Raw genomic sequence first — 13,082 nt, forward strand, 5'->3', positions numbered from 1 at the left:
ATACAATACCCCACTCGGGCATTATAGATAAGCTCACCAGCTTAAATATAAACCCCTACGTCACTAGATGGGTTGCAAACTGGCTCAGGGACAGAACCCACATGGTTAGAATTGCTGGAGCCATGTCAGACTCCAAACCAGTTACAAGTGGTGTCCCACAAGGCTCAGTCCTGGGACCTCTCTTGTTCGGTATATATTTCTCGGAGGTACAGGCCAACGCGGAAGGACTGTGTCTGACCAAGTTCGCAGATGACTGCAAACTGGGTGCCATAATCGACTCTCCAGCTGACATGAGCATCCTCCAAAAGGGCCTCATAGAAACAGACAACTGGTGCCAGAGCCATGGCCTCAAGCTAACCGCCAAAAAGTGTATAGTCATCCCCTTTGGCAAAAACAAAGTGCCCACAAATTACCACATAGGTGGTAATCCATTAAGTACAGAAGAAGTAATTAGGGACCTGGGGACCCAAGTTGATAGCAATCTCTCATTTGACAACCACTTGGCCAAAGTGGTTAGAAAAACATTTTACATAGCCCACCTAATCTTGAAGGGATTCACATCTAGATCAGGGGAGGTCATCATGCCTCTTTACTCATCCCTCATCAGGCCCATAATTGAGTACAATGCCCCTTTTGGGATGTACCTTACCAGACACCTGCAGCAACTGGAAAGACCCCAAAAGTATCTCATCAAGAGGATCAAAGGGCTCAAACAGATGCCATATGCTGCCCGGTTAAAGAAACTCCCGCTCTACTCAGTGGCATACCACCTGCTCAGAGGCGATCTGTGCCTGACGTATAAAGCCATGTCCAACCCGGAATTAATGGACATGCTGCACCTCAGAAAATCCAAATCCTATTGAGCTACATGCTCGAGAGACTTGAACCTCAGCACTGAAATAAATAGGACATGCTGGAGGGACAGATTCATAACCCAGAGGATCCCTTCACTCTGGAATAAAATCCCAGTCCAGGTTAGGCAGAGTCCCTCATTGACTCTCTTCAAGAGGAATCTTGATGAGTGGATGGGAGATCAAAAGTTTACCCCGGGTATCACTTCTGTGTCACTGTTAGACAGAGGCACAGTATACTAACCTCGAAATAGGGCATAGCAAAATTAATTTAAAATGGGTGGCGAAAGCCAAACACACTCTGGCTAGGCTTATAAATGCCCTAGGGCAGATAGCCTAGTATGAACCTATGAACCTATGAACCTAAGACTGGACCAGGCAGTCTAGAGGAGAAGGGAATTACTTGCATCACACCACCATTCTCACATAGACCTATGAAACCAGCAGCGGCAAAAAACACATATAAATACATGAAAACATACTCGGAGGCTCTAAATAAAAATCTGCAAAAGCAACAGAGACCTCCATAGCAGACATCCAGGCAACCGCCACCCCCCCAACACAAACCATGAAACACATACTTCACAAAACCAGTGTGCCATGCAATCCCAGCCCTTAAGGCAAAATAACACACCCAACACACTAGTAATACATGACTCTATAGTCAGGCACACTGACATCCTACTCACTAGGCTGAACAAGGAGAAGGTTACTGTTAGCTGCCTGTTGGGTGCCAGGATCCGCCACATAACACAAGCACTCAGGTCACTCCAGAACAAGTACAAATATGACTCTGTCATTGTCCATGTTGGTGTGAATGACCTGAGCTGTACCTCCATGGACTACATGAAAAGAGACATGGTGGAGCTCTCTGATCACATAGCCCAGGCCAGTATGACCCTGACCCTGTGTAGCATCCTGCCCTCACCAAGAATGATACCACAGTATAGAGAAAAAATTATCAATTTCAACAATTGGCTAAGTTTCTGGTGTCATTCAAAGGGGATCCAACCTGGGATGACATGCTCGACAAGCCACGCTGCTTCAATAGAGATGGCTTGCACATGTTACCTTTAGACTTTCAAATACTGGCCAAGTCTCATGTCACCCCCATAGTACCTTTTTTAAGCAAGGCTCAAAAGACAAACCCACCACCGTAAATAGCACAAGTAACAAAAAACTGAGGGTAATGCTACTCAGTGCCAGTTGTCTAAACCTCAAAATGCACGCACTTGAGGCACTCCTCAGTATGGAGAAAATCAATATATGTGCAGTAACAGAAACCTGGTTTAAGGCTCCAGAGAGCACCCCAACACTACCAGGCTACAATGCATACCATACATTTCGGACACAAAACCCAGACCGAAATACAAAACGTGGGGGAGTATCCATATTCATCAAGGATACCCACACCTACAGGTTAGTGGCACAGCACGATGCTTCAGAGATCATCCACGTGCAACTAACAATGGGCAAAACTGCTATTCAAAATTATAGCTTGCTACAAATCACCCACCATGTCCCACGACCCCCACTCCACATTCCTGGAAACACTGGGAAACATAAAGGTCCTACCAAACACCCTGATATTGCGTGATTTCAATTAATAAACTCCCTTGCCCAACATTTCCTAGAATTTATAAACTCAAATGTCCTGGATCAACTGGTCAACACCCCCACCAGACGTGACAATATATTGGACCTGGTCATCACCAACATGGATGACCAGTTTTCCACATCAGAGGTCAATCCCTCACTGGTTAGATCTGACCATAAACTAGTCACTCTGGATATCTACATTCTGTCACCACCCCCGGTCAATGAAACCACCATGAAAAACTTTTCAAAAGCAAACTTCACATTACTTAAGACCGAGGTGGGAAGTTTCAAAGCCCCCATTCTAAAGGATAACACTGTCCAAGCTGCAAAATCCTTTACTAATTCATTCTATGGGCATCTACAAGAATGCATGGATCATGCTATCCCAAACAAAACCAAGACTCACTCCTCCAAGTAAAGGAAATCAGTCTGGTGGACCCCTGCCATAAACATGCTATACAATAGAAGGAGGCACCTAATACAGAAAAAAGTAAAATCCCAAGAAGGGAAGACATCTCTGATCAGTATCAGCAAGAAACTACGTTGCTTCATAAAATCATCCAAGACTAGCTTTGAAAGAAAAATTGCCATGGACTCCAAAGATAACCAAAAGAATCTAAGTGGCAATTCTCAGATCTGCTCGGAGTTAGTGCAGAATGGCACAAAATACACTGAACCAACCGATATAGCCAACATCCAGGCAGACAGGTTCAGTGCATACTTCTCCCCCCTCTCATCCCCAAAAGGGCCCATAACTATACCAGAAGAATGTAGTGCCCCTGAAATCACAGACACTCAGGTTAAAACAGCCCTCTCCAATGCCAAAAATACAGCATCAATGGGATCAGATGGTGTCCCAAGCTGCATCCTACATGAGCTTAAAAATGAACTAACCCCTCACCTAAACACACTGTTTAAACTCAGCCTCTCCACAGGCTATGTGCCCACAGAGTGGTGCACAGCAATGGTTATTCCGCTCCACAAAGGTGGAGCCACAATGGATCCCGGGAACAATTGCCCTATAAGCCTGACTAGCTTGGTCTGCAAAGCTATGGAGCACTTCATCATTGATCTCATTAACAGAGACATTGGGAACCTCCAAACACTGGACCCTACCAATTTCAGCTTTGTTAAGGGCAGATCATTAGTCCTAGTGGACTTCTTTGAGACAGTTACCAAGGCTATAGATGAGGGAAGCATGGTCCACACAGCCTATCTAGACCTTGCAAAGGCCCTCAACACCATTCCCCACTCAGGTATTATAGACAAGCTCACCAGCCTGAACATAAACCCCTACATCATGAGATGGGTTGCCAACTGGCTCATGGACAGAACTCTCATGGTAAGAGTTGCGGGAGCTAGGTCTGACTCTAATCCAGTTACAATTGGCATTCCCCAGGGCTCAGTCCTAGGACCCCTTCTGTTCGGCATATAATTTTCAGAGGTACAGGCAAGCACAGGAGGACTATGGCTGACCAGGTTCACAGATGACTGCAAACTGGGGGCTATAATTGACTCTCCGGCTGACACAGACATCCTCCAAAAGGGTCTCACTGAGACAGATACCTGGTGTCAAAACCATGGCCTCAAGCTAAATGCCAAAAAGTGCATAGTCATCCCCTTTGGAAAAAACAAAGTACCCACAAACTACCACATAGGTGGTAGCCCCCTAAATATGGAATCTGGGGACCCAAGTAGATAGTAACCTCTCCTTTGTGCCAAAGTGGTTAGAAAATTCTTCTATGTGGCCCACCTAATCACAAAAGGGTTTGCATCCAGATTGAAAGAGGTCATCGGGCCCCTCTACACATCACTCATCAGACCCATCATAGAGTACAATGCCCCATTTGGGATGTACCTTACAAGACATCTGCAACAACTGGAAAGACCACAGAAGTACCTCACCAAGATCATTACTGGCCTCAAGCAGATGCCCTATGCAGCTCAACTGAAGAAACTACAGCTGTACTCAATTGCATACCACCTACTCAGAGGTGATCTGCCTGACATACAAGGCCATGTCCGACCCAGAATTGATGAACATGCTCCACCTAAATAAAACCAAATCCCCTCAAGCCACACACTCCAGGGATTTAAACCTCACCACAACAATAAATAGGATGACCCCTGCAATACCAGGCTACAGCTCTTACCACACTTTTCGGCCACCAAACCAGGATCGAAACACTTAAGGTGGAGGAGTGTCCATATTCACCAAGAATATTCACACCACCAGGTTAGTTGCACAACACAATGCGTCTGAAATTCTCCAAGTGCAATTAACAATAGGTAAGACTGCAATCCAAATTGTAGCTTGCTACAGATCCCCACCATGCCCCAAGATTCTCACTACACCTTTCTAAACATACTGGAAAATATTAATATACAACCAAACACCATAATACTGGGTGATTTCAACTACCCTGCCATTAATTGGGAAAACTACTCATGTACCAACACCTTTGCTCAACGGTTCTTGGAATTCATAAATTCCAATGCCTTGGATCAGCTAATCCATTGTCCCACCCGGATCTCCAATATCCTAGACCTGGTCATTATCAACATGGGATATCGATGCTCCACACCTATGGTCACCACCTCATTGGTCAGGTTAAACCATAAGCTAATCACCCTTAAAATCAACATCCCACTCCCACCCCCCAGTAAGGAAACATCCATAAAAAACTTCTCCAAAGCCAACTTCATGCTACTCAATCAGAAGTTACAACCTTCATGACACCCGGGAACTGAAAGTTCGACTGCTGAGTCCTACACTAAGGTACTGTATGAGCACATCCACTCATGCATGAATCATGCCATCCCGAATAGAACCAAGATGCTCTCCTCCAAAAAAGAAAGCCAATCTGGTGGTCCCCTGCCATAAAAGAACTTTACAACAAAAAGAAAGAAACTGTTGCAGAAAAGAGGAAAAACCCAGGATGCAAAAAACTCCCTTACCAGCCACAGTAAGAAGCTGAGATCCCTCATAAAATCTTCCAAAGCTAGTTCCGAAAATAAAATTGCCAAAGATTCCAAAGACACCCACAAGGCATTCTATAGACATGTCAAGAATCTAAATGACAATGCTCAAATCTGCTCTGAGCTACAACAGAAAGGCATTAAATATACTGATCCCAATGATATTGCCAATATCCTGGCAGATCAATTTAGTGCCAACTTCACCCCCCTCTCACCTCCTAAAAGGCCCATCTCAATGCCAGAAGATTGCCAAATTCTGGTAATAATGGCCACACAGGTAAAAAACGCACTCTCCAAAGCTAAAAATACAGCATCCATTGGACCAGATGACATCCCGGGCTGTGTACTACATGAACTACAAAATAAACTGGCACCTCATCTAAGTGTCATGTTTAATCATACCCTCACCTCAGGCTTCATGCCCACTGAGTGGTGCACAGCTACAGTTATCCCACTCCACAAGGGGGAATCCACCTTGGATCCTAAGAACTACCGCCCCATTAGTCTGACGAGCGTGATCTGCAAGGCCATGGAATGTATTATCAAGGAACTTATAAACAAAGACATTGGCAACCTTAAGGCACCGGACCCCACCCAGTTTGGGTTTGGGAAGGGCCAATCTTGTCTCCTGAACCAGATTGACTTCTTCAAATCAGTCTCCAGAGCCACGGACGAGGGTAAGGCAGTCCACACAGCCTATCTGGACCTCACCAAGGCCTTTGACACCATCCCCACTATGGAATCATAGATAAACTTACTAATCTGGGAATTAATCCCTACGTTCATAGTTCATAGGCTGGTACTAGGCTGTCAGCCCTAGGGCCTATACAAGCCTAGCCATAACAATTCCCTGGCTATTTCTTCCCACACTATGTACTACCCTGGACCCATGTCTAACAGGATGACTGACATGATCCCCGGGGTGAATTTCTTTTCTCCAGCCAATCATCAAGGTTCCTTTTGAAGAGGACCAAAGAGGCACTCTGCTTGATATGAATGGGCAATCTATTCCAGAGTCTGGGGAGTCTCTGGGTCAGGAACCTATCCCTCCAGCATGTTTTGTTTATTGTGATGACAAGGTTTAGATCCCTGGAGCATGTGGCTCTGAGGGATTGGGATTTCTTTAAGTGTAGCATGTCCAACAGCTCTGGGTTTGACATGACCTTGTATGTTAAGCAGAGATCGCCTCTGAGTAGATGATATGCGACAGAGTATAGCTGGAGTTTTTTAAGGTGGTTAGCGTAGGGCAACTCGATGGGTTGCCAGCTGGCTTACTGACAGAACCCACACTGTAAAAGTAGCTGACTCCAAATCCAGCTCCAGACAAGTGACAAGTGGAGTACCTTAGGATTCAGTTCTGAGACCTCTCTTGTTTGGCTTCTACTTTTCTGAAGTACAGGCCAACACAAAGGGACTCTGGCTAACAAATTTCACAGATGACTGTAAACTGGGAGTCTTTATTGAATCCCCAAATGATGTGGATACTCTGCAAAAGGGCCTTACAGAAACAGATGCTTGGTGCCAGAGCCATGGGCTCAAGCTCAATGCCAAGAAATGTATAGTTATCCCCTTTGGGAAAAAAACATGTACCCGTGAATTACCACATAGGTGGCAGTACACTAAAAACATAAAGTGTGATCATTGTACCACTGAACTCATTCCTCATTAGACCCATTATAGAATACAACACCCCATTTGGTATGTACCTCTCAAGACATCTGCAACAACTGGAAAGGCTGCAGAAATACCTCACTAAAAGTATCACAGGACTAAAGCCGATGCCCTATGCTGACCATCTTAAAAATCTCCAGCTATACTGTGGAGCATATCGTCCACTTCAAAGTGATCTCTGCTTAACATACAAGGTCATGTCAAACCCTGAGCTGTTGGACATGCTACACTTAAAGAAATCGCAATCCCTCAGAGCCACACGATCCAGGGATCTAAACCTTGTCATCACAATAAACAAAACATGCTGGAGGGATAGGTTCCTGACCCAGAGACTCCCCAGACTCTGGAATAGACTGCCCATACATGTCAAGCAGAGCACCTCTTTGGCCCTCTTCAAAAGGAACCTTGATGATTAGATGGGAGATAGGAAATTCATCCTGGGGATCACGTCAGTCGCCCTGCTTGACAGAGGTCCAGGGAACTAAATAGTGTGAGAAGAAATAGCCAGGGAATTGTTACGGCTAGGCTTGTATAAGCCCTAAGGCAGATAGCCTAGTACTAACCTATGAACCTATGGACCTATGAACCTATTTGCTGGAGGGATAGATTCCTGTCCCTGAGACTTCCCATGCTCTGGAACAAGATTCCAATCTACATAAGGCAGAGCTCCTCGCTAACCCTCTTCAAGAGAAACCTTGATGAGTGAATGGGAAACAGAAAGTTTACCACAGGGATCACTTCAATGGCTCTGCTGGACAAAGGCACAGGTAACTAATCTAAGGTGGTGACAAAAGCCAACACATTCCTGCTAGGCTTATAAATGCCTTCAGGCAGATAGCCAAGTACCTACCTATGAACTTATGAACCTATCTGCGAATCAAATGAGACAAGAATTACTTGCATCAAGGTGCTCATCCTAGCCTGTGGCATAAACAGAACATGCTGGGGAGACAGAAATATTACCCAGCAATTTACAATCCTCTGTAATATGCTCCCACTGCATGTGAATCAGTAATTCTTAATAGCCTGTTCAAGAGCAACCATGACTACTGGCCGTGTGGTTGCAAAGTCACCTCTAGGGTTCCCCTATGTGCCTCATGGACAGGGCCAGTTGGGGCTGCTCACAAAATCTCTCTGATAAGAATGACCATCTAACTATGCTCAATAAGGGTACTTGTATTTTTACACAGCTAGGCTTCTAAACACCCTAGGGCCATTAAGCTAGTAGCTTCTTATGAACCTATGAAGCTATGAACTTATGCAGGCCTGCCAACATCTTGTTTCCCAAATGGCCTGCTGATATCATATACTATAGGTTCACATGCACTTTTGAAAAGTCAGACTTGACCATGGCAGTTCCATAAAGTGCTGTGTTCTGCAGTCTCTGCACTTAGATAAGTAAGAGTTCTGTCCTCACTGCAGTCAACTGTGTGTGTGTGTGTGTGTGTGTGTGTGTGTGTGTGTGTGTGTGTGTGTGTGTGTGTGTGTGTGTGTGTGTGTGTGTGTGTGTGTGTGTGTGTGTCTAAACAGAAAAACAGAAGTGTGTATCCCACAGTTACTATTCCAATACCATGGACTGACATCATTTTGATTCTTGCTGATGCCTATACATCCAATGTTATGCGCCCACCCATAATCTTGTCTCCCATATGGCCTACTGATGTTATCTACTATAAGTTGGCCTGCACTATTGTAAAAGTCAGAATTGTGCCATGGCACTTGGATACAGTACTGTGCTCTGTAGTCTGTGTATTTTGGTAGGAGTTAAATTATCACTGCAGTCAAATAGATGTGTATCTGTGTGTGTGTGTGTGTGTGTGTGTGTGTGTGTGTGTGTGTGTGTGTGTGTGTGTGTGTGTGTGTGTGTGTGTGTGTGTGTGTGTGTATGTGTGTGTGTGTTTGTGTGTGTGTCTTGACAGAAGAGCAGAAGTGTATATCCCACAGTTACTACTCCAATGCCATGGATTGATGGTACTTTGATTCTTGCAGATGCCTACACATACATATCATGCAGCCCACCCCTGATGTCATCTACTATAAATTCACATGGACTCTGGTAAAAGACAGACTTGTGCCATGGATCTTGCATAAAGTATTGTATTCTGTAGTCTGTGTACTTTAATATGTATAGGTTCTGTTTTCACTGCAGTCAAAAGGGCGCATGTGTGTGTGTGTGTGTGTGTGTGTGTGTGTGTGTGTGTGTGTGTGTGTGTGTGTGTGTGTGTGTGTGTGTGTGAGTTTCTTGACATTACAGACATCATTTTAATTTGGCACGTGGGACACTGTCATATTCTCCTCAACAGACAGTGCTGATGTCATCATCTATAAAGTGTTGTCTGATAAACTCCAAGTCAGACTTGTGCTGTGGTACTTCCATAAAGTACTGACTTCTGTAGTCTGTATACTTAGGTAGGGGGTACTATTCTCACTGCAGTCAACTGTGTGTGTGTGTGTGTGTGTGTGTGTGTGTGTGTGTGTGTGTGTGTGTGTGTGTGTGTGTGTGTGCAACAGCTCTTGCTTGATATTACTGACAGCCTTTTCCACTAGCATATGGGACACTGATATCACTATATTCGTAACATACACTGGCAATGTCATCAACTATAAAGTGTTGTCTGAGACACTCGAAATTAGATTTCAGCTGGGGTGCATCAATTAAATACAGAGGTCTGTAGTTTGTATAGTTAGGTAGGTAGAGTTTCTATTCTCAGTGCAGTCAAGTGTGTGTGTGTGTATGTGTGTGTGTGTGTGTGTGTGTGAGTGTCCATGTTGTAGATGAGGTCTTGCTTAATATTACAGCGAGCCTTTTACACAAGCATGTGAGACACTCTTATTACAATATTCTCCTCAACAGACTCTGCTGATGTCATCAGATTTTTGGATATGTAATACTCTCACTTTGGCAGGGTAAGACACTGGCTTGGAGACTAGGCAGACACCACCTCATCCTGTACCAGACAGATTACAGTGACATGGCTTTAACTCTAGTCACGTACATCATGACATGGTTCTGTGTTATCTTGCTGAGAAAGCCCTGTAGTCTCTCCAGCTGCTGCATGTGTCTGCTGAAGTACATGAAAAAGTGAGCATTATACTTTATTACAGCTCTAATTAGGTTTGACTGCAGTGGTGTCATAGAACCCTGAGATCCAAATATGATGGCATGACTTATGATGTGCACAGAATAGGCTTTCATTACCAGTGTAGACACTTGGTGGTCATAGCTCAGAGTGCTAGCTACATATGTTCCCAGTGCTTATATCACTGACTGTCAGCATAGCAGGACCATTGTCAGTGCTGGAATTAACATGGAATTCCACTTTTCAAACAGAAAACATAAAAATTATAGATTTCAGCATTTATTTGTAGATTGTGTGTCTTTGTCATCATTGATTTGTCTGTGTTAGCTCCTCCTGTGCTATAGCATCATTGGTGGACTCAATGATTGCACCCAATATGCAAGATTCAGCAAACTTGGTAAGCCAAAGGCCATATACTATAGACTGGACTGTTGAGAAATAGAGTCCAAATAGTGAAGGGCCAAACATATATCCCTGAGGTTTGCCAGCTCTACTGGTACAGACTGATTCACCAACTTTTACATTATGTTTTTGGTTTATGATCCAACTGGTTACCATCTACTAACATAATGGTTAATCCCCAGCTGGAAGGGTTTCTCAATGATAGATGCATGGGTGATTGTGTCAAAACCCTAGGCCAGATCACAATAGGCAGTATGGACTGACCTACCTTCATCCGGGCCTATCACATTGAATCAATGGTCTCTGACATCACAGATCGCATATGACATGACTCAGTTCATACACTTTCCTGAAAAGTTTGAATAGACATATCAACACACCCTCCACAAGGGCTATGTTCCCATACAAGGGTGTACATCAACAAGCATCCATCTGAGTTGGGGAGACAGCATCTGATGCATGCATGTATAGAGACATCCTACCTCTTCTTGCCTGTGAGGTAGACCAGTATGTCATCATGGATCTTTTCTACATGTATAATAGTCATATTCTGGCTGTCTGCAATAGACCTGAGTGTGTTAATGCTATATTATGTCTGTTACATCTAATAGATGCCCTCAAAAAAGTCAATTTCAATTGAGGGCATGTATGATGACAACAATATCATTGTGTGGAACTTGACCAGGTCAAGACATTTGACACAAATCTATGCTGAGGTATTCAATCAACACGGTCATATATGGCCATAAAAAGTTATATCACCAACTGAGTAGACCAGTGTATCAGATACATGGCATCTCACTATGCTGAAATGTGCAACGTGAGCTATATCTCAGGTCCAGTGATCAGGTCCATTCATCAGGGCTGTCTACTAGTCCTGTTCCTGTCCATTAGTTAAGTGATGGACATCACAGATGACATACACATGCTGTGTCTGAATAGCTGTCTGAAGGACTACATATTGTGGACAATCATTGACTCCAACTATGATATTAGTATAATCCAGGCAGTATCCACACATACCAAACACTGCTGCCACAGACATGACAACACCTATATTGAAAAGAAACATGGGGGAATTTTTAATTCAGGAAACAAACATGTCACCCAAGTATAAAGTGAACATCACACCCTATAATCAGATCAAGAGGCATGTGACCCATGCACTGGAGTAGATGGTAACTGCTACTTCCACCAGCATGTGGTCCCAGTGATGACTACTCCCTTGAATGTAACACAAGTACTGGGTATGTGAATGACATCAACATCAGAGGTCATAATACCTTCTTGGGCCTTCATCACACCAACTGTATACAATGCACCCTTCTTCTTGTACCTCCCTGCGCATCTTCCAGTGATGTATAACAGAAGTATACTACCTTTATCACAATGAGCAGTCACACAGCATATTGACCATAGTCTTTTTTCTGTGGAATATACATGCCTGTCTGACAGTGCAGAGCACCAATCTAGTTGTTACACCAGCTGCATGTCTGGTACCTGTTCTGCTTACGCACACACTATATTCATAGGTACTTGACAACATTAATGGCATGTATAATATTTGTGACAGTGTGGCTTGTACTATCTCCTTATCTATCTATCTATCTATCTATCTATCTATCTATCTATATGCACACAAGTTCAGTAGCCCATAATACCATGCCTATACTATCACATACAGGTCATACAGGTAGAGCAGTGTCCTTCATAACACCTTCAGCAGATGTTACAGTGCCAGGACAGTATACATGGTAACCCTCATAGAGTGTACATGCATCATAATAGTTGTTCAAGTGTGTGTGTGTGTGTGTGTGTGTGTGTGTGTGTGTGTGTGTGTGTGTGTGTGTGTGTGTGTGTGCGTGCAGACTCATCTCTGATCACTCTAAATCACATATGTTATGTCAGAGGCATGGGATTATTGGTAGCATTATTCTGATATCATCCATGATTGTAATTGGTTCTTGCAATGTTTTCCCCAAGCGTTTACCTGTACCCACTTTGCTGGAGACCTCTGCTGACAGTACACTCATATTCAGGCAAATCAATTTGCACAGTTTCATAATATGCACCCTATGCCAATTGTATGTTACATACCTGATAGATGTCCTCTGCATTATTCTTGTAAGGATGCTTATCTCACACAGACATTCTCCCCATTGTTATGCCACCTTGTCTGACAGTCACACAATACACATTTTCACTGTTCAGTCCCTACTGTACCATATTGACACATGCCACAATGATCAGTGGAAGATGTGTAGGGAGGTACATGAAGATGGGTGCATTGTACTCAGTTATTGGTGTGATGAAGGCTTAGAACTATGGAGGTATTATGGCCTCTAATGTGGGTGACCTTCACATACTCAGTAGTTGTGTCACATACAAGGGAGTAGTCAGCACTGTGACCACATGCTGGTGGTTGTTCAACTTGCCATCTACACCAAAACACAGGCCACACACTTATTGGTCAGATTATAGGGTGTGATGTCCACATTAT

At 43.9% G+C, this 13,082-nt stretch overlaps 1 protein-coding gene across 2 annotated transcripts in view; it reads left to right on the plus strand.

Annotated features, from left to right (window-relative positions):
- Positions 1-13,082, plus strand: part of LOC122800842 (probable GPI-anchored adhesin-like protein PGA55) — an 813,969-nt gene that overhangs the window by 484,846 nt on the left and 316,041 nt on the right. The gene's annotated exons all lie outside the window — the stretch shown is intronic.

The sequence above is a fragment of the Protopterus annectens genome, chromosome 4.part1, assembly GCF_019279795.1.
Source record: "Protopterus annectens isolate FY-2018-M chromosome 4.part1, PAN1.0, whole genome shotgun sequence".
NCBI lineage: Eukaryota > Metazoa > Chordata > Ceratodontiformes > Protopteridae > Protopterus > Protopterus annectens.